This window comes from Notamacropus eugenii, chromosome 5 (genome assembly GCF_028372415.1).
Source record: "Notamacropus eugenii isolate mMacEug1 chromosome 5, mMacEug1.pri_v2, whole genome shotgun sequence".
Lineage (NCBI taxonomy): Eukaryota > Metazoa > Chordata > Mammalia > Diprotodontia > Macropodidae > Notamacropus > Notamacropus eugenii.
In genome coordinates, this window is record NC_092876.1 from 39,177,863 (window position 1) to 39,196,748 (window position 18,886).

General features: G+C 41.5%; 1 protein-coding gene across 4 annotated transcripts in view; it reads left to right on the forward strand.

Annotated features, from left to right (window-relative positions):
• PRDM16 (PR/SET domain 16) overlaps positions 1 to 18,886 on the forward strand; it is a 635,076-nt gene that overhangs the window by 431,931 nt on the left and 184,259 nt on the right. The gene's annotated exons all lie outside the window — the stretch shown is intronic.

Sequence of the window (18,886 nt, forward strand, 5' to 3'; positions counted from 1 at the left end):
ATGGTGTGTAAAAAGTGCTTTGGAAACCTTAAAGCAGCTGTATTCAATTTAATTTACCCCACATTTATTAAGCACCTGCTATGAGCTGGGCACTGTGTTTGGCGGTGGGGAAAAACATTTTTTTTTTAAACTTGACCTGGGATTTTATGGATTTGAGGAGTTCCCCAATGAGGAAAGTCCTTCCACCAATTCAGACTGGCAACTTGTCTGCGCATTTATAATATCAGAATACATCCTAGAACACAGCTACTTAAGTGATAGCACAGCTTCACATGGCCAATGTGTGTCAGAAGTGGGAACTTGAAACTGGCTCTCTCCAACTCTGAGACAAGCTCTCTAGACTCCATACTATGGTGCTTCTCTGGGTGTTTAGGATACAAAGAGAAAAAAGAGTAATGATGCCTGCCCTCAGGGAGCTTGTATTCTACTCTATCACTATTGCCATTCTTTCTTTGATCCACAGGGACTTCATAGGTTGTGCTTATGGTATATGGCGATTGGAAATTATGGATAATACCTCTTTCTCAGAGTTCAAGGAGAGGTTGATTTGTCATCAAGGATGAAAACACAAAGAACTTATAAATGAATCCAAGAATTAGGTACTGGTAATTAGGACCATAGAGTTGACCCAGACCTTAGGGGCCATCTGCTTCTCCCATTTGACAGGTGAAAAAACTGAAGGAAGTCCAGAAAAAAAAGACATAGTCCCTTGGTTATTCATTCCCAAACAGCTTCTTCTTGACACTGTTGGTCCAAAATGTCAAATTGGCAGTGGTTAGAGCTGAACCAGATTAAAATGTAAAAAAATAAATAAAAATACTACAGAATGTAATTAATGTTAACATGTGGTTTTCTAAGTCAATATGTGAAATCCTTGTGTATGATTGTGTGGCCCCTGTTTCTATGTGAGTTTGACACCCTGGAATAAATGATCACCACCACCAATGCTTTTGTATCCAGTTGTGTCAAAGTGATACTTTCTCAGTTCACACAGAGATACCCGCCACCTCTAGACTCAGAGGTCAGAAGGACAACTTGAAAAGTACCAGAGAAATCATACTTTTCTAGTAACAGGCAACAACTAATTTTATGTTCAGGTAGCATCAAGCTAAATTCCAGTCTGGCCTCAGATATGTTCCAGCTATGTGAATCTTGGCTAGTCATTTCACCCTGTTTGCCTCAGTTTCTCATCTTTAAAATGAGCTGGAGAAGGAAATGGCAATCCACTCCAGTATCTTTGCCAAGAAAACCCCAAATGGGGTCACCAAGAGTAAGACACAAGTAAAAAATGATTGAGAAACAATACAAGTGTCTGCTAGAACTTAAACTTCTAAAAGTCTTGGACATTTTTTGTTTTGTTGCTGGATCGCCAGAACTTAACACAATGCCAGCTACCTAATAGATGCTTAACAACTGCTTGCTGGAATGGAGCAGAGTGAAGTAGAGATGAATGGGATAGCATGAAACAGAATAAAATGGGGTGACTTGGAATGGGATGGGATGGGATGGGATGGGATGAGATGGAGGGGAATTTAATGAAAATTACCTGGGCAGAGAAGTGTGCCAGGTAGCAACGTGCTACCATCCATGAGTGGAGACGTTCTATCCACTGTGTGTCAGTCCTTTGGAGGAATATTCCTTCTTCTTAGGTGCTTAGTTTGATTTTCCAATATGTCATTTTGGAGATTTATATTTTTATAGAGAATCTTCTTCTGTGCTATGCTGTGTGACTGTGGTCAAGTCCCTTCTCCCTTCTTGTGCCTCACTTTCCCCATCTGTAAAATGAGAAGATTGGGCATAAGGATGTCAAGGTACTTTCTAATTCTGCCATTGTGTACTTCTGGGTGCTTATTCAGAACCACTTCTGATCTTTCCAGGTTATTCCTGACTCCTAGACAGTAATTAGTGCAGAGATGTTTGACCTTCCTTAGGGTATCAAAGGTACATGTGTGCTGTGTTTTTATACAAATAAATATACACATGCACATATGGTATAATATATGCCTTCAGCACAATATACATACAGGTCCATGTGCAAATGCAGCATACATGTACACAGATACAATACATTATGCAGTGTATTTTATATATGTGCATATACAGAGTGCATACAAATATATGTGCATGTACATAAAATGTGCAATATATACAAATATGTATATATATGTGTGTTTATGTGGATGTATGCAAACATATTCACACACACACATATATATCTCCACACACACAAATGGGCAAATGCACATGAACCTGCCTGCACAGCACAATACATAGACATGTATATAAATATATGTGCTTATACACAGACACACGTACACTGGTGCATGTGTATACCAATACAATTTACATATACACCTATATTGCAGTAGATATGAATGTATATGTATATACATACATTCATATAACTGCCCATGCATATTGTATACTCACAGTGCATATACTTCTCTATTCACACCTAGACATACTCTTACATTTCACACTTCTGCAGCCATTATCCACTGATGGATCTGTAAGTGCCCTCTGGCCCCTGACTACAGCAGTCCAGCAGAGGAGGGTTTCCCCTCATCCCCGCCTCCTCCCTAGTTCTGTATAAGGGTTTAGACTCTAGCATTCTACTGATTGAGCAGACCAGTAGCTAGCACCCAGAAAACTGGGGCAGATTGTTATATGATGAAAGCATAAAGAAATCCGAAGGCATTAAAACTAGTGAGGGCAGGGAGGTTCCCAATACCACATATTTCTACAAAGATATCTGTAGTGTGTGTAGTGGGGAGGGGGGGCAGGGTAGACAGTGTCTTGTGTGTGTGTGTGTGTGTGAGCATGCACGTGTGTGCACACAAGTGTGCTAAGGCAGAGAGTGCTCCAGGGCTAAATCCAGAGCTCAATGACAGAAAGGAAACAGGGCCAGAAATAAATGGCCTGTTGATTTACTCAAGTTACATCATTTTCTTCCCCTCAAGAGCCTATAAATCTCACACTCCTTGTAAAAACAGAATTTAAAAACAATTGAGACACCCCCTCTGGAAAGGGACCTGCCTTTCATGGGAGGCCAGGGCTTGTTTCACATCAGACACTCGAGGGGAGCCCCCCTAACCCCCCACCTCTCCAGCCAAGCAACAGAAAACTCTTCAATGATTTTCCCGTTCTCTTCGTGGTTTAGATAAGGTTCTCCTTGGACACAGAACATGCTTCCTGGCTTTGCTATCAAGCATCCAGGGTCATTAATTCACACATTTCAGGTTTCCTCCTCCCCAAATCATATTTTTTATCAAAGGCCCCTAGAAAGACAGAGGTGAGATGGTTCTATGAGAGTTCCCTGGGTTATCTGGGAATTTATCACCCTGGGGTCCACTGGGCATTCCATCTTGTTTTTTTCCTCTGTCTATTTTAAAATGATTCCACTGCTCAGGTCACTGCCACAGCCTGTTAATTTTCCCTATGTGTCATGACTGAGGTGCAATTAAGGGGAACTTTACATGTTGTTAAAGAATTTATTGCTGTTATCCTAACAGAAGGTGACCCACCCGTGGTCTTCTAAGAAATGACTAGGGCTTTCTCCAGGAATGAGCCAGGCTTGGACCTGCTCAGGGAGAGGAAGGAGATCAAAGCAGAAGGGGAAGGGGAGGGAGGGAGTGGACCATGGGGAGTGGACCATGTGGCCGAGCTGCTGGGCTTTCCACACCTGGAAAGCCACAGGCCTGCAGGAATGGAGGCCTCAGGAGCACCCCAGGACTGAAAACTAAGCATTCATAGTCATAAAAAGTGCTTACAGAGGGGAAGGGGAGGTGGGGGGGGGGAACTCCTGTAGACTTTATTGGGACCAGTTGTACTTTCCAAAAAGTCTGATTGGCCCTTAATCCAGAGCCATAAAAACTACAAGCCCCCAATATTCAACTACCTTGCCCACAATAAGGACTTATCTCAGGGTATTTATAACCTTTGGTTAGGTATGTCTACAATGTGACAGCTTATGTAATGATGTCAGAGGGGATTTTTTTTTTAGTAGCTTAATCCAAGTTTTCTGATGGTTATGATCTAAGAGTGCTTCAACTCTCACAGAGCTCAAGATCTCTCTGAAAAAGCTAATAAACTCTGAAGATTTCTATCAGGCTGGATTGTCCAGGTTACAGAGATATAGCTAGGAATTTGGATGCCTACTGCAAGTTCTACAAACCCAACCCACAGGCAAAGAGCACAGAACTTCCTTCAAGACTCAACTCAAGTGGAAAGAAAATGAACATTTATTAAACATCGACTGTGTGCCAAGCACTGTGCTAAGATCAAATATGATCTCACTTGATCCTCACAACAACCCCAGGAGGTAGGGGTGGTTTTGATTCCCCATTTCACAGCTGAGGTTAAGTGACTGCCCCAAGGTCTTCTAGTAAGAGTCTGGGACAAGATTTGAATTCAGGTACTTGATTTCCTACTACAGAATATCTTTCTTAATTTCCTCCCCAGTAGTTTTCTTTCTTCATTATCCTACCCCCAATACCCTGCAATTACTTTCCATATTCTGTGCTTTTGTTTATCTGAGTACACAGGAAACATAAGGTGCTTAAGGGCTAAGGGCCGGGACTGGTATTGCTTTGGATGTCTGGAACACAATAGGTGATTAATAAATGTTTGTAGGAGGAACGCATGGATGAATGAGGAATGCCTTCCAATGTAATGGAGGAGATGAGGGCATGCTGTCCTATAAAGAAAGAAAAAATCACGGGGATCCTATTTACTATTTTAACCAATCATTCTTGCTAACTAGATAGATATAATAAGATGACCACTGAGACTCCCACTGGCAGATACCCAATTCCCTCAGTCTACCCCAGTGCCCCTATCCGGGTCGGTCCTACTAACCCTGAGGAAATGCCCCATTCTCTAGAGGTTCTGAGCTAAAATTCTAAGGTGTCAAAGCCCTTTCCTACTCTGCTTCCTGATAGAGGCTAATTCACACTAAGGTGTAAATGGCTGACATCAAGCTTCAATGAGTAATCCTTCCTAGATTGCTTGCATTTTAGCAAAGAATTGGCCTCAACCCATGGAATATATCTCTAACGGCAGGCTTCCAAGTGTCATGATAGATAGAGGGGAAAGTTAGTGAGGGTAAGTATCAGAGGATCTTCAAATTTCAGAGTCCAACTCATACTAGTCCAACAGTCATGTATTAAGCCCCTACTATGTGCAAGGCAGTGATGGCATGGTAGAAAGAAAACTGACCGGAGAGTCAGGAAGGGGCTTCTGTGACCCTGGACATTCTCTAAGAGATGTTAAGTTGGAGATGATGTACCAATCTATATTGATGGAGGGAGTTTCTTCACTGAGGTTCTTTTTAACCAATGAAGTCATCTGTCCAAAAAACATGGGAAAGGTACTGCAGTAAGCATTAGGAGTTAAAAGGAACAGAAAAAAAGTCCCAGTCTCTGCCTTCTAGAAGCTTACATTAGCTCACATTCGATGGCAGTAAGATGGAAGTAGGATGTGAGGGAATTCTAACAATGAATGAGAGCTGGACATCAGTCAATAAATCAATAACATTTTTAAGCCCTGCCTTCTGCCAGGCACTGGGCTAAGCACTGAAGTTGAAAAAAAAAAAAAGAGGCAAAAGATAGTCCCTGCCCTCCGGGAGTTTACAATATAAGGGAGGAAACAGTGAGCAAACAACTACATGTACCTGATGTTTGTCCTTCGTTCTTGAAAAGGACCAATGACATCATGAGGTGATGTCCATGTCCTGACTTGTGCATTCATTGGATTTAAATGAGACAGAGCTGCTCAGTCATAGCCTCACTCTCTCCTCCAGAGTCATTTTAGACCAGTGGCAAGAAGAAAAGTCAAGAATGACTAAATAGAAACTGTTTTCTGTTCTGGCCAGACACTGAGTATCTTCCCCTCCCAGACTGATACTTTTGTGACGGTAAATCTTTTGTCTCAAGTCTTACAAACAAGCGATATAAAAGAGAAACGGAAAATAAGAAAAGAAAGGGACTAGAATGAAGAGTTGGGAAAGGCTACCTATAGAAGATGGGAATTTAGTTGAGACTAGAAGGAAGTCAGTGGGTAGACAACAGGAGGAACTACCTGAGCAAATGCCCAGAGATGAGAGGTGGAATGTCTTGTTCATGGAACAACCAGGAGGTCAGTGTCACTGGATCAAAGAGTACCAGCTGGGAACTGGAAAGGGAGAAAGGGGTTGAGTTATGAAGGGCTTTAAACAACAAACCAAGGATTTTGCTTTTGATACTGGAGGCAATAAGGAAGTTTGATCTAGTAATGACTAGGCTACCCTAGGAGACAGTGATATCAGAAGGCTTTCAGGCTTAGCAGAGGTTGGAGGACCACTTGTATATGTGGTGTAAGGAAAAGAGCGTTTGATCTGGATAGAAGGAGAGACCCAGGTTTGAATCCTACCTTGGAAACTAGCTTGTACCTTGGATAAATCACTTCACATCCTTAACCTTAGGCTAGAATATCTCTTCAAAGTTTGAACCACTAAGGTCCTAATTCTGTAAACTGAGCACTAAAGAAAAAGCTCTTGGCTTGGACCACATCCAGGAGCTCTAAGACTTCAAATTTAGATCTTCCTGGGAGGAAGTTAGTGACCTAGGCTAGTGTTTCCTCCAAAGCATAGAGTCCATAGCCCAAAGCAATAGAAGGATCCTAAAGTCACAGATTCAAAGTTGAAACGGATCTGAGAGGTCATTCCATTTCTGAATAGGATGTTTTTAATGTTTTAAATGAATGTCTAAATGTTTTAAACAAAATTTTACAGATATATTTTATTTTTTACATAACCTAAATTTACTCCAGTATCTTTTTCCCCCATCCTGCCCATAAAGTCATCCTATATAAAGAATAAAAGTTTTCAGCAAAAAGGAAAAGTAGAAAGAGGGGAAAATCAGCAACACATTGAAAAAACCTGATAATACATGCAATGTTCCACAATGGTAGGCCTCTTCCCTTCTGCCTCTGAAAAGTAGCGGGAAGAAGATGGGAGGCAACGGCATGTTGGTAAATGTTTAACAATCAACCCTAAACAAAGAAAAAATATACATTCACGTGGCATGCTTTTAAATTTAATTTTCATCATTAACATTTTCCCCTTCACTTCCTTGAGATCAGACAATCAAGAAAACAATAAATTAAGTTCTGATAAGGAGAATTTGCAACTTCTGAGGTGGAAATGCTCACATTGAAAATTAAGCAATCAGTTTTTGGAAGACAGTACAAGTAGGCTCTAGCACATCCCTGGGAGGAGGCGTCTCTTGGACCTCTTCTTTATCAACGCATTTATTTTACAGATGAGGAAACTGAGGCCCAGAGAGGTTAATGGATTTTTCAGTCACATAGTTAATAAGTGTCTGAGGCAGGATTTGAACCCAGGTGTTCCTGACTCCAAGGCCAGCAATCTGGGATCACTCCACTCTTTTCTGGAAAGGAGACCTCATACTGAGACCCCTCTTCTTAAGAGCCAGACAATCATCCAAAAAGCTACTGAAATGGATTTATCACAGGGTAACTGAGCCCTGAGAAGGTAATCCTTTTCGAAGTCAGGATTCCTCTTCAATGTTTTTTTTCCCTTTCACCTAGGGAAAAAAATCTCCCCTTGAAGTGGTTATCTCAGAGTCCCTCCACCTCATCTTGAGGACCTGGGGAAACCCTCAGAGGAAACCTCATCCTGCCTTTGGCCCGCACAAGCCTCTTTTGAATGAATAGTCCTACAGAGACAGAGTGGGAAACTGTCGATGTAAGGAGATACTTAAAATATGATGCTCTCTCTGGCGATCTGGAGCCTCTGGAGAGGATTAAAGCCGCTCCTAGTGTGGGGTTGGTCACAGGGAGGGGGCCTCAGGCCTGGTTCACCTGGATGTTCAATGGCTTCCTGCTGAGGGACAGAGCATGGGGAAGACCTATATATATATGTACATACATACATATATACACATACATACACATACATTATATATAATGTACATGTATGTGTATGTATGTATGCATATGTGTGTGTATTTTATATATAGTGTGTGTGTATGTATATTATATATATACATGTATATATGCATATGCATCTGTACAAGGGCAGGTAGGTGACTCAGTGGGTAGAGCACAGGGCCTGAAGTAAGGAAGACCCAAATTCAAATCCAACCCCGGACCATTACTGGTTGTATGATCCTGGGCAAGTCAAACCTGTTTGCCTTAATCCACTAGAGAAGAAAAAGGCAGACCACTCTGATATCTTTGCCAAGAAAACCCCTTGGGCAGTATTGGTGTGATATGGTCCACGGATCCTGAAGAGTCAGAAACAACTGACCAACACCATGTGTGTGGGATACCTTGCTCCTGGGTAAATCTCATTTGACCCTGCCAACACTTCTTTGAGGGATGCCCTTTCCAGACAATAGGCATCACCTATATATACAACTATAGTTGTATAGTCCGATTTCCTAGCAGGCAGTGCAGAGGATGGTGTGGTGGGGGTTCCATGATCTTAGAAAAGACTGAATCTAGTAGGAAAGGACATGGACAGATGCATAAAACGAGAATTAGCCTTCAAGCGTGGGTGGAGGATCTCATTCTTTTCTTTCTCCCTTGGTGAAAGCCCACAATGTTGCTGAGGCCCCAGAAAACACTTAGCACAGCCCAACTCCCCCCCCCCACACACACACACCCATGAACTCCACAGATGAGCTGAACAAGGTCCTGTGAATTTCCCTGATGTCTGTAACCTTCCCTTTCACCAGGGAATTAGAGGAGGTTAGGGTAGAGGTGTAGCGGGGAGGGAAGACCTCACAGATGCCAAGAGCTGGTGAGCCCCAAGTTGTCCTTTGGATGGTGGCTGGGCCTGTCTACCCATTGAGATAGGCAGGGGTTTTCATGCTGTTTGACAGTTATCTTTTACTGGATTTCCCCCTGTGCTTTCAGCAGCCCCAGATAGACCCGACAGCAGAAGCATTCTGTTTTGTCTCAGGGAAGGAATGGGGGGAGGCAGGGGGAAGAAGGTGGTCTCTGGCAGTCGCCAAGGCCACACTCAGCCACCGTGGGCACAATGTCTCCTCTGTCTCAGGGAGAAAATAGCTTCTGACAGGAATCAGTTTTCAGTCAACGGCCAGGCATCTCCCATTATGGGGGGCCCGACCTGCAGGCTGTTGTGTAGATAACCTGTTATCCTAGGAGGCTGAATGCAGAGTGGGGCAGCTGTGGGTGGGGCTTCCAGGGCTCCCAGAGAACCAGGGCAAGGGGCCTCTCAATCGCCTGGCAGGAAGGGTCCAATTATTGTAACTGCAGAGAATTTCTGTATCTACAGAGTTTTCTGAAAAAGGCATGGAGGCGGAGAGGGGGGTGACGGATTGGGACAAAAAGGGACAAAGGAGATGGGGAAAAGGAGAAGGATTCATTTGTCCCTTTTCTGACTTAATTAGTTTTTTTCTTACTCAGAAAATATACCTTCATTCCAATCGTCTTATTTTCTCGTGAGACAAAAAATAAAAAAGAGACCATGAAACGTCATCTGGTTCTGTTCTGAGACCATCGTCATACCTCACCATGATATCGACTTCATGGTTTACAAGGTGCTTAATTTTTATCTCCTTGGAGACCACTGGTGAGATGGAGTCTTTTATTATTCACCCATTTTGCAGATGAGGAAACTGAGACCCAGAGAGGTTACATTGCTGACCCAAGATCACATAGGTAGTAAGGGAGGATTTGAATCCAAGTCTTCTGACTTCAGAGTCAATGTCCTTTCTGCCAATACCACATCACCTCTTTGTTATAGAGTCCAATTCTAAAGCTTTGACATTTGACTATTTTATAGTTACAAAAATAGCTACATTTCTAGGGAGGTATTAAAACACCACCTCAGTAAAATGCCTGGGAAGGAGGATGCTCCTCAAATATTTGAGACTGACCCAAGAATCGATGAATCGTCGGTTTCGAGTTGGAAGGGATCTTGGATGTCCTCTAGCAGGCTGTAAGCTCTTCAAAGATAGGCAGGCATCCTCTCCCTTATGGAGGGGTAGCCCCAAGAATGATTGGACTGCTTGGCGCATGGTAGGCACATAATAAATGTTTCCTGCTAATTGAGTGGACTCTCTTCTCCTCTTTGCATTTTTACAAATAAGGGAACTGAGGTCCAGAGAACTTAAATGGCTCGCTCAAATTCACACAAGTAGCAGAAGTAGTATTTGAATATACAGCAGCATTTTCTCTGTCTACACATGCTGTCTTCTCTCTTCTTTTCCTTTTTGAGATTACTTTTACTGCCCAAGATCACACAGGAAGTAACACCCAAGCATCTCTGAATCTTCATTTCCTACTCTGTCAAACGGGGATGATCACACTTGCCAGACCCTTTGCCAGATAACACTTCCCACGGTTGTCAGCGGAAAGAGATTTGCAAACTCTACCCCACCAGGGCAATGTAAGCTCCCTGAAGTGAAAGGACTAACTCATTTTTAGTTTCTTTCTCATCAAGAACCATGCAGTGCTCCATGAAGAATGAGCACCTAAGAAAGGTGTATTGATTGATTGATGTGAGCAATTATGAATATCTCATTCTAGCATAACAGTAGAGAAACTGAATTATCCCAGAAGGGTGAAAGTAGACCATGGTCATACTATCTCTTCCTCCTTTTTTTTAAGAGCCCTAAATAACAAAGACTTTGTTTCATCCCCAACTTCTCAAATCATCTTTTTTTTGTCTCCTTCTAATTGGAGGTCTTCAAGAAGAGTCTGGATGACCATTTTTCAGATGTTATAAAAAGAATTCTTTTTCCAGTATGGGTTGGAATAAAGATCCCCAAGTCCTTTTTTCACTTTGAAATTCTGGAATTCTGTAACACTCATCATCCCTCCCCATAACTTCCATAAAGACATATGTCATATATGCATACATACACATACATGCACTCATACATGCATGAAGAATGACTTTTCAGTAAGACCGTATATGATTAGGACTACCAAATTAAGAGAGATTCACCATAGCAATTTTGTTTATACCAACAATAAAGTTATTTGACCCCCTGAGCTGATCAGGTTACTGATACTTTGAAGGCTAAGGTCAAAGGGACAGAGAGAGAAGAGCCAGGGGCAAGAAGGAATTGGATATGATGGGGATCAAAGGTTCCCTGACAATTTGCTCTTGGTGGAATGAAGGTACCCTAGCTGAAAGCAAGGACCTAGCCTATTGGAGAAAATCCACTCAGTTCAGGTGTGAGCATACAGAAACTGCTATGACTGATAAATTTGGAGATGCTGAATGATTTTCTAATTCCTTTTCAGATCCCTCTGTAGCAACATCTAGGTTGTCCATAGTACACTTTCCCTCCTTGAAATGTACCTTTTCTTTAGTTATTTGTTTGTATTTGTTTATTTCTCTCTGTTTGAACTATATTCCATCCCTTTTTCCCCCTGGTAAGTAAAGCATAAGCTCTTTGAGGGCAAGGACTTTTTTGTCTTTATGTCCTCAGTGCCTGGCATTTTGATAGGACCTGTGATTCCATTGATGTGGGAAACTGCCAGTGAGAAGACTGTGCACTAATTCAGATTAACTTTGGCTCCACAGTTTACAGTCTTAGAGAGCTGCTTGAGGCACTGAGAAGTCAAGTGATCTACCCAGGCTCCCATAGCCAGTTTGTGTCCAAAGTGAGACCTGAATATGACTTTTCCTTACTCTGAGGCCAGTTCTCTGTCCATTATCCCAGTGCTTTTTGAAATGTGGTCTTGGAACTCCTAGGGTTCTCCAAGACCATTTCAGTGTTCTAAACTTTTTATAACTTTATCAAAAGTTTTTCAATTCTAATATAGTAAACATTTCTAACAGTAAAACCTTTAAATTTCTAATTCAGTAAATATTACCTATTATAAACAAAATCACTTTAGGGGAAGGGTGTCTCAATAATTTTTTATTAATGTAAAGGGGCTCTGAGACTCAAAGGTTTGAGAACAGCTACATTCTACCACACTGACTCTTATACCTTGCATATAGATGGAGCAAGAAGCACAGATTTTTATTGTGTCAGATTGGACTGGATTGGATAGAACTGAATTGAAATGAAGTATCCAGGTTATTAGGAATAACTCTTAGTCCCAACTCAACTAGGCACCAAATTCAATGCTGCCTTAAGAGAGGTAGATTTTCCAAACTGAATGAGGAAGTAGTCCTACTGGCCTCTTCTCGTGCTCAGTTCTGATCTCACCTTTCAGGAAGGACGTTGATAAACTGAAAAGCATCCACAGCAAGACAACTATGTTAAGTGTGAAGGGGTGGGGAACCTTTGACCTTGAGGCCACATGTGGCCCCCTAGGCCCTCAAGTGCTGTCCTATGTCCTTGAGGCCATGCATTTAAATAAAATTATAAATTAAAATAAAATAAACAGATACAACAAATAAATAAATAAGTTTTAATTAATTAGATTATAAATGTGCTCTTAAGCTTCCCACCCTGGAAGGTTTTCACTTCGTGCCATACGAGGATCAATTAAAAGGGTTGAGAGTATTTAGGTTGGAGAAGAAAAGACTTTGGGGGAGGGGAAGGGCATGAACACACACGATACCTGCCTTCAGGTATTTAAAGGATTGTCATGAGGTAAAGGGTTTAGCTTTTTTCTACTTGGCCCCAGAGCAGAGAATTAAAAATAATAAACAGACATTGCAGAGGGGCATGTTTTGGCTCATTGTAGGGAAAAAACATCTGAGTAATTTTTGTCATCCCAAGCAGAATGGGCTAAGAGGCCATGGAAATGAATGAGCTTCCCCTCACTAAAACCCTTCAAATAGCCAGTATTTATATAGCCCTTTAAGGTTTGCAAAGTACTTTACAAATATTCCCTCATGGATCTTGGGAGGGAAGTGCTAATATACTCTACATTTTACAGATGAGGAAGGTGAGAATCAGAGAGGTTAAGTGAATTGCCAGCATCACACAGCTAGGGAGTTTTGGGTGCCAGATTTGAACTCAGATCTTCTTAATCCCAAGCCCAGCTCTCTGTCCACTGTACTCCCTAACTGTCTCTGAATGCAATGAAGCTTGAATACCTATTGATCAGACATGTAGAGGGAATGTTTGATCAGGTAGACCTAATGGCAGATAAAGTCCCTTCTGGTTCTGGCATTCTGGGGGGGAATTTTGTATGTGATTCATTTGCAAAGCTGAAGTCAGACCAAAGGAAGGCCACTTCACTTGATGAAACTGAGTCATTATGTAATGGGGAGAAGAATGAAATCCAGATCCACCTTGACTCCAAACCTTGGATCTACTGTCTGTTCCCACTAAGGGAATTAAATCAAAAAGGACATAATGAGATCCCAGGGGAGAACTAGGCTCATTCCTGAAGATTTGTGGAATGCAAAGCTCAGAAGCAGTATGGTGTAATGAAAAGAGTTCTGTTCCTGGAAGAGCTGAGTTCAAATCTCACCTCCCACCTTTACTGCTTATATAGCTGGACAAGTCACTCCATTCGTTATTTTGCAAAATAATCTATGCAAATACTCTGTCTATATTAATTATTATTATTATAAATATGTAAAACTTAAATACTAGGGATGCCAAAATAAAACCCAATTGATAAGTGTCTATTATGTCATAAAAATAACAGAATCCCTGACTTAAAGAAGCTTATGTTCTCCTAAAGGGTTGATAATATAGGATATATATATATATATATATATATATATATATATGTATATATATACACATACAAATAAATGTAGCATCAATCAACAAACATTTCTTTTTTTAATAACTAATTTATTTGTTTTCAGTTTTCAACGATCACTTCTATAAGTTTTAAATTTTCGCCCTCTTCCTCCCTGCTTCCTCCCCAAGACAACATGCAATCTTATATGGGTTCTATACATGCATTCTTATTAAACACATTTTCACGTTAGTCATTCAACAAACATCTATTAAACAGCCTCTAGGAGACATGCTAGACAGTGAGTATACAAAGATAAAGCTTGAGAGAGAGAAAAACCTACTGCCAAGGAGGGCTCATTCTATCAGGAGAGACAGCATGTTCATAGATAAGTATTTACAGAATCAATAGAAGGGCATAAGAGAGGGAGGGCACTGATACTGAGGGAATCAGGGAAGGAAGGCTCTGTATAGAAAAACGTGGCACAGGATAGAAGACAGGAATTCTATGAGGTAGATTTGAGAAGGGGGAGCATCCAAGGCATAGAACACATAGCCTGGTCAAAGATACGAAGGCAGGCCATTGGACTGTCATGTTTGAGAAACAAGAGAAGAAGGAAGTTTGACTGGAACATAAAAGGCAAGAAAAATGGTATAAAGTATAAAGGAACTCCTAGCACTTAGCACAAATTTTGGCACATTTGTTGTTGAGTTCTTTCAGTCATGTCTGAGTCTTTGTGACCACATTTGGGGTTTTCTTGGCAGAGATGCTAAAGTAGTTTTTGCCATTTTCTTCTTCAGTTCATTTTACAGATGAAGAAACTGAGGAAAACAGGATTAAGTGACTTACCTAGGGTCACACAACTAGTGTCTGAGGACAGATTTGACTCAGGAAGGTAAAGTGTTCCTGATTACCAAGCCCCAATGCTCTATCCACTGCGCCACATCACTGACCTTGGCACATTATAAGTGCTTAATAAATGCTTATTGATTGGCTGGAAAGATGCGTTTGAGACCGGGTTGTGATGTGCTTTAAAAGACAAAAAGTAATATATATTTTGTGCTAGAGGCAATAGGGAACCACTGGAGTTTGTTAAGTGGTTAAGTGGTTAAGTCAGATCAGCACATTAGAAAAATCACTACTGAGGCAACGTGGGTGGGGCAAACCTTGAGGGAAGGAGACCAGTTAGAAGGCTATTGTAATCATCCTGGCCAGAAGTGATGGGGATTTGAAGTAAGGTTTTGGACCTGATGGGGTAAAAGGAGAAGCCCCAGTGTTCTAAGACTATGCAAAGATAGAGGAGACTTGAGTTGAAACACCTGGGCTTATTCTGGAACTGGGAGACTCTTTGGTAACAGGAGAAGGCAGCTTCTTGGGTCCTCAGAGGAATTCTTCCATCCAATTGGAGAAGTCAATCTCTCTAGTAGAGGGAGGGGGAAGGCATTAAACCTCTCTTCTGTGAAGGGGTTCACCTCTAGAGTCGCTTCCAGTTTTACATCTAACTCTGTGAGTGGGTGTCTCGGGCAGAGAAGAAGTAAGAAGGTTTTAGTTGATCTGAAAGATCGCCAACCTTTTCCCGATTTCATTACTTCACAGCTCAATGAAATGGTATTAGTTTGGGTCTCAGAGATGTGAACTCTGCAAGGCATAGAGTGGTATATCTCATCCATATTCTGAAGCCCATGAAGGGAGCTTGTTTCCTGGAACATCTCTTGTTTCTCTATCCTTTTCAATGCCATCTTAGTGGGGTTTAGGAGAAGAGATGGAAGTGGAAGGTGTTGAAAGTGTCATCTGTGTTTTATGCCCCTTCCCTTTCCAGAATGATCAGACAGCTCCTCCTAACCATGGGGCTTTGCTTATTTGTTTCGATAATGGGGGGCCTCCTCATCTCTTACTACTTCCTCTCCTTCTAATGCCTCCTCCCCACTGGGCTGGGATGACTTCTGTCACTCCTGGAACTTTCATCACCCCATGAGCTGGAGTTCTTACAACAGCAAATCAGAACACATCGAAACTCATCACAGGTTCAAAGGGGCTGAAACACTTTGTCAGAACAGAACCCGGGGGCTATCTGATGCACTGCATAGCTACCAAACACTCCAGACCCTAGTGTCCTGTCAGATAGGGGCCTCCCTTCTCTGGGACAAAGGGGTTTGGGGATCTAGAGACTCTTTTATGTCAAGATTCTTTTTTATCTGACGTTGGAACAAGCTGTTGTGATCTGTTTTTAGCCTCCCCTTCCATTGAAGAAGGCTTTGTTGAAGAACCAGACAGTATGATCTGCCTCTGGGTTCCTGCTAGCCCCCCTCTTCCAAGCCGTGAGAAAACATTGAAGGTGACACCCACACCCTGCCATGTCAAAGCCCCCTTCTGATGAATGGGTTCAGTCTTAGGGAGGGAATTGGGAAGAGTCATGGAAAGAATTTTGAACTTAGAGTCAGAAATCTTGGATTCACATTCATAAGATTATAGAAAGAGAGCTGCAAGAAACTTTAGGGGTCAGGTTCAACTCCCTTGACTTTATTCTAGAAAAGGATCCTGAGGTGATTTGCCTAAGGACACAGTTCTGCCACTCTCACTTATTAGCCACCTGACTGGCCAATTACCTCACCTCCCTGAGACTCTGGTCCCTCACCTGCACTATCAGAGGCAGGGCTGGAACTGGGCGGTCCATGGCTCCGAAGCTATCTTGCTCCCTAGGCCACACTGCCTCTCTAGAGAGGAAAACAAAATGAACTTGACTTTGGAAGGCTGACATGGTAAAAATGAGTCCTCCTCTTCTTGGCAAAGGGGTTGTGGACTTTAATGCATCCCATGGTTTATTTGGTTTAACTATACTGTGTTACAAAGAGGAGGAACTCTATGGTGTGGGGCTAGGGGTTGGGAGGAGAGATTGGTTTAAGAAAAAACATCAATTATACATTTTAAATGAATGAAAGAACAAATGATTAAACAAACGAATAAATGGATGAATGAAGAAAAAATCTTTGTTTGCGATGACTAGGTCTCTACCCTCTAGAAGTATCCCATCCAGTTAGAGTTAACAATAACATGGTTCTCAAAGTGCACTGAAAAAGAAATTCTAGCAAGCATGTGAGTTAGCTACTATAAATTATCCCCATTTTACAGATGCTGAGAGTGAGGCTCTTATGAAGAAAGAGGCTTACCCCTGTCACACAGATGTGGGATTTGAGCCCATGTCATTGAATCAGAGATGTATAGCTGAAAGCGACCTCCAGTGTTGGTTAGTCCAAACATGTTGTTTTTACATTTGAGGAGCAGAGAATCTGAGAGACCTTCTCAAGGTTAGATGAGATGGTAGAAAAGAGCAGAGCCAAGAACTCAATCCAAATCTTCTAATCCCATCACTTGTTTCTTGTCCCTTTTGATTCATATCCCCAGCACTCAGCACAATGCTTGTATAGAGAAAACTCTTAGCAAATGCTTCTTACATTCATTTCCTAACTCAAAAGTCCAGCCATTAGCCATCTTATCATCCTTCCTGTGCATCATTTGTCAATTGACCTAAGATTGTTCTAAGGCAAAAATAAAGAGCAGAGGAATATATTTTTAAAAGAACAAAAAATTAAAAATAAAAAGGAAGAAATAATGAAAAAGAAATGAAGGAATGAAGAATAAGGAAATTCAATTTTTTTTTTTTAAGCAGCCCATGAAGTCTCTCCATAAAGTCAGAACTCCCCAGCTGCCTGGAGGGAGGAAGCATTGTAGTGGCCTAAGGAGAAGGGTCAAGATGCTGTGGGAAGCCTTGAGCAAGGAACCTAAGCTGACACTCTCTGCATTTTGGTGGTGGACTTGAGGCCTAGGGCTTCTGTAAGCAAAACCAGGCACAATACACAGGAGCTAAATGCTGTCTGGTCTTCAGCCCCCAAATCATCACCCTACCCCAAAACCTTTGGGGAGGAAGGTGGTTTCACCTAAATCATATTCAAGTTCCCAAGGAAAAATTTGGGCAAAACTGTCCCAGGCCCAGACTTTGACCTCCTTCAAGGATATCTAAAAACCTGTGTAATGCGAAGAGGGAGAAAGTGGCAACCAGGCAGCTAGCTGAAGAAGGACCTAGGTTGCCAAAGGGAACTCAGAGTCCATTTAAATGGAGTGCTGCGTGTGACATTAGACAAGGTGCTGCTTCTCTTTGGGCCTCTGATGGTCTGGCCAAAGGACTGAGAATGTAAGACCCAATCTTCTATTTTCACCACTTGCAAGTGACACCTCTACGTCAGGGGTCCTTAAACTACATTTTAGGGGGAATATTTTAATAACTTTATTTCAATATCATAGGTCTCCTTTTGCAATTAGATGTATCTTATTTTATGAATTTTAAAAATTTTATGAATTTAAAAAGATATTTTTCTGAGATAGATTTCATCAGACTGTTTGAAGGATATATAACACCAGAAAGATGAAAAGCTCACACTTCTGGGGATCTCTGATCTCCTGGAGTCCCAAACCATCCATGAGACCCTTGTCTGAACCCTCTTTCTTGCCAATGTCAGACAAACTTCTAAAGGAATCGAACAAAAAGAATTAAGTAAAAAATGGAAATGTGGTTACCCCAGGGATCAAAGTCTAGAGCTAGAAGTACCGTAAAGACCATCTCCCTACACACACACACACACACACACACACACACACACACACACACACACACACACACATTCTACAGATGTAGAAACAGAAAGGTTCAGGGATATGTCCCAAGTCACGCAGCTAATAAGTGACAAAGCTGAGGTATAATTGTCTGCTACCACCGTCACAAGCGTACCTATATATTTGTGTACCATGAATGCAAATATAGTATGTAGTGTACGTATATTTCTATATCTATTGGACATACATGTGTAGATATGTATATGGTGAAGATTGTCTATCTATCTATCTAAAATGATGCATCTATGTATGTGTAATGTTGTGGTGTGTATATATGCAGTATATGCGTGTACATGTGTGTGTATGCATACATGCATTATGTGTGCATGTGCATATATGCACATGTGTATGTCTAGCTATTTGTGTGTATGCAAATTCATGTGTGCGTATGTATATTGGAAGCATTGAATGTTCAGTGTATACCGTGGCACATGCAAATGTCTAGATTTAAAGGTATATGGAAACATATGTGTAGATATGTGTATGGTGTGTGGTGTTTGTAACTCTATGCATATGTATGTACAGTATTGTGGTGTAGGGCTATATTACTATTTGTGCATATACAAATACATGTATATATATG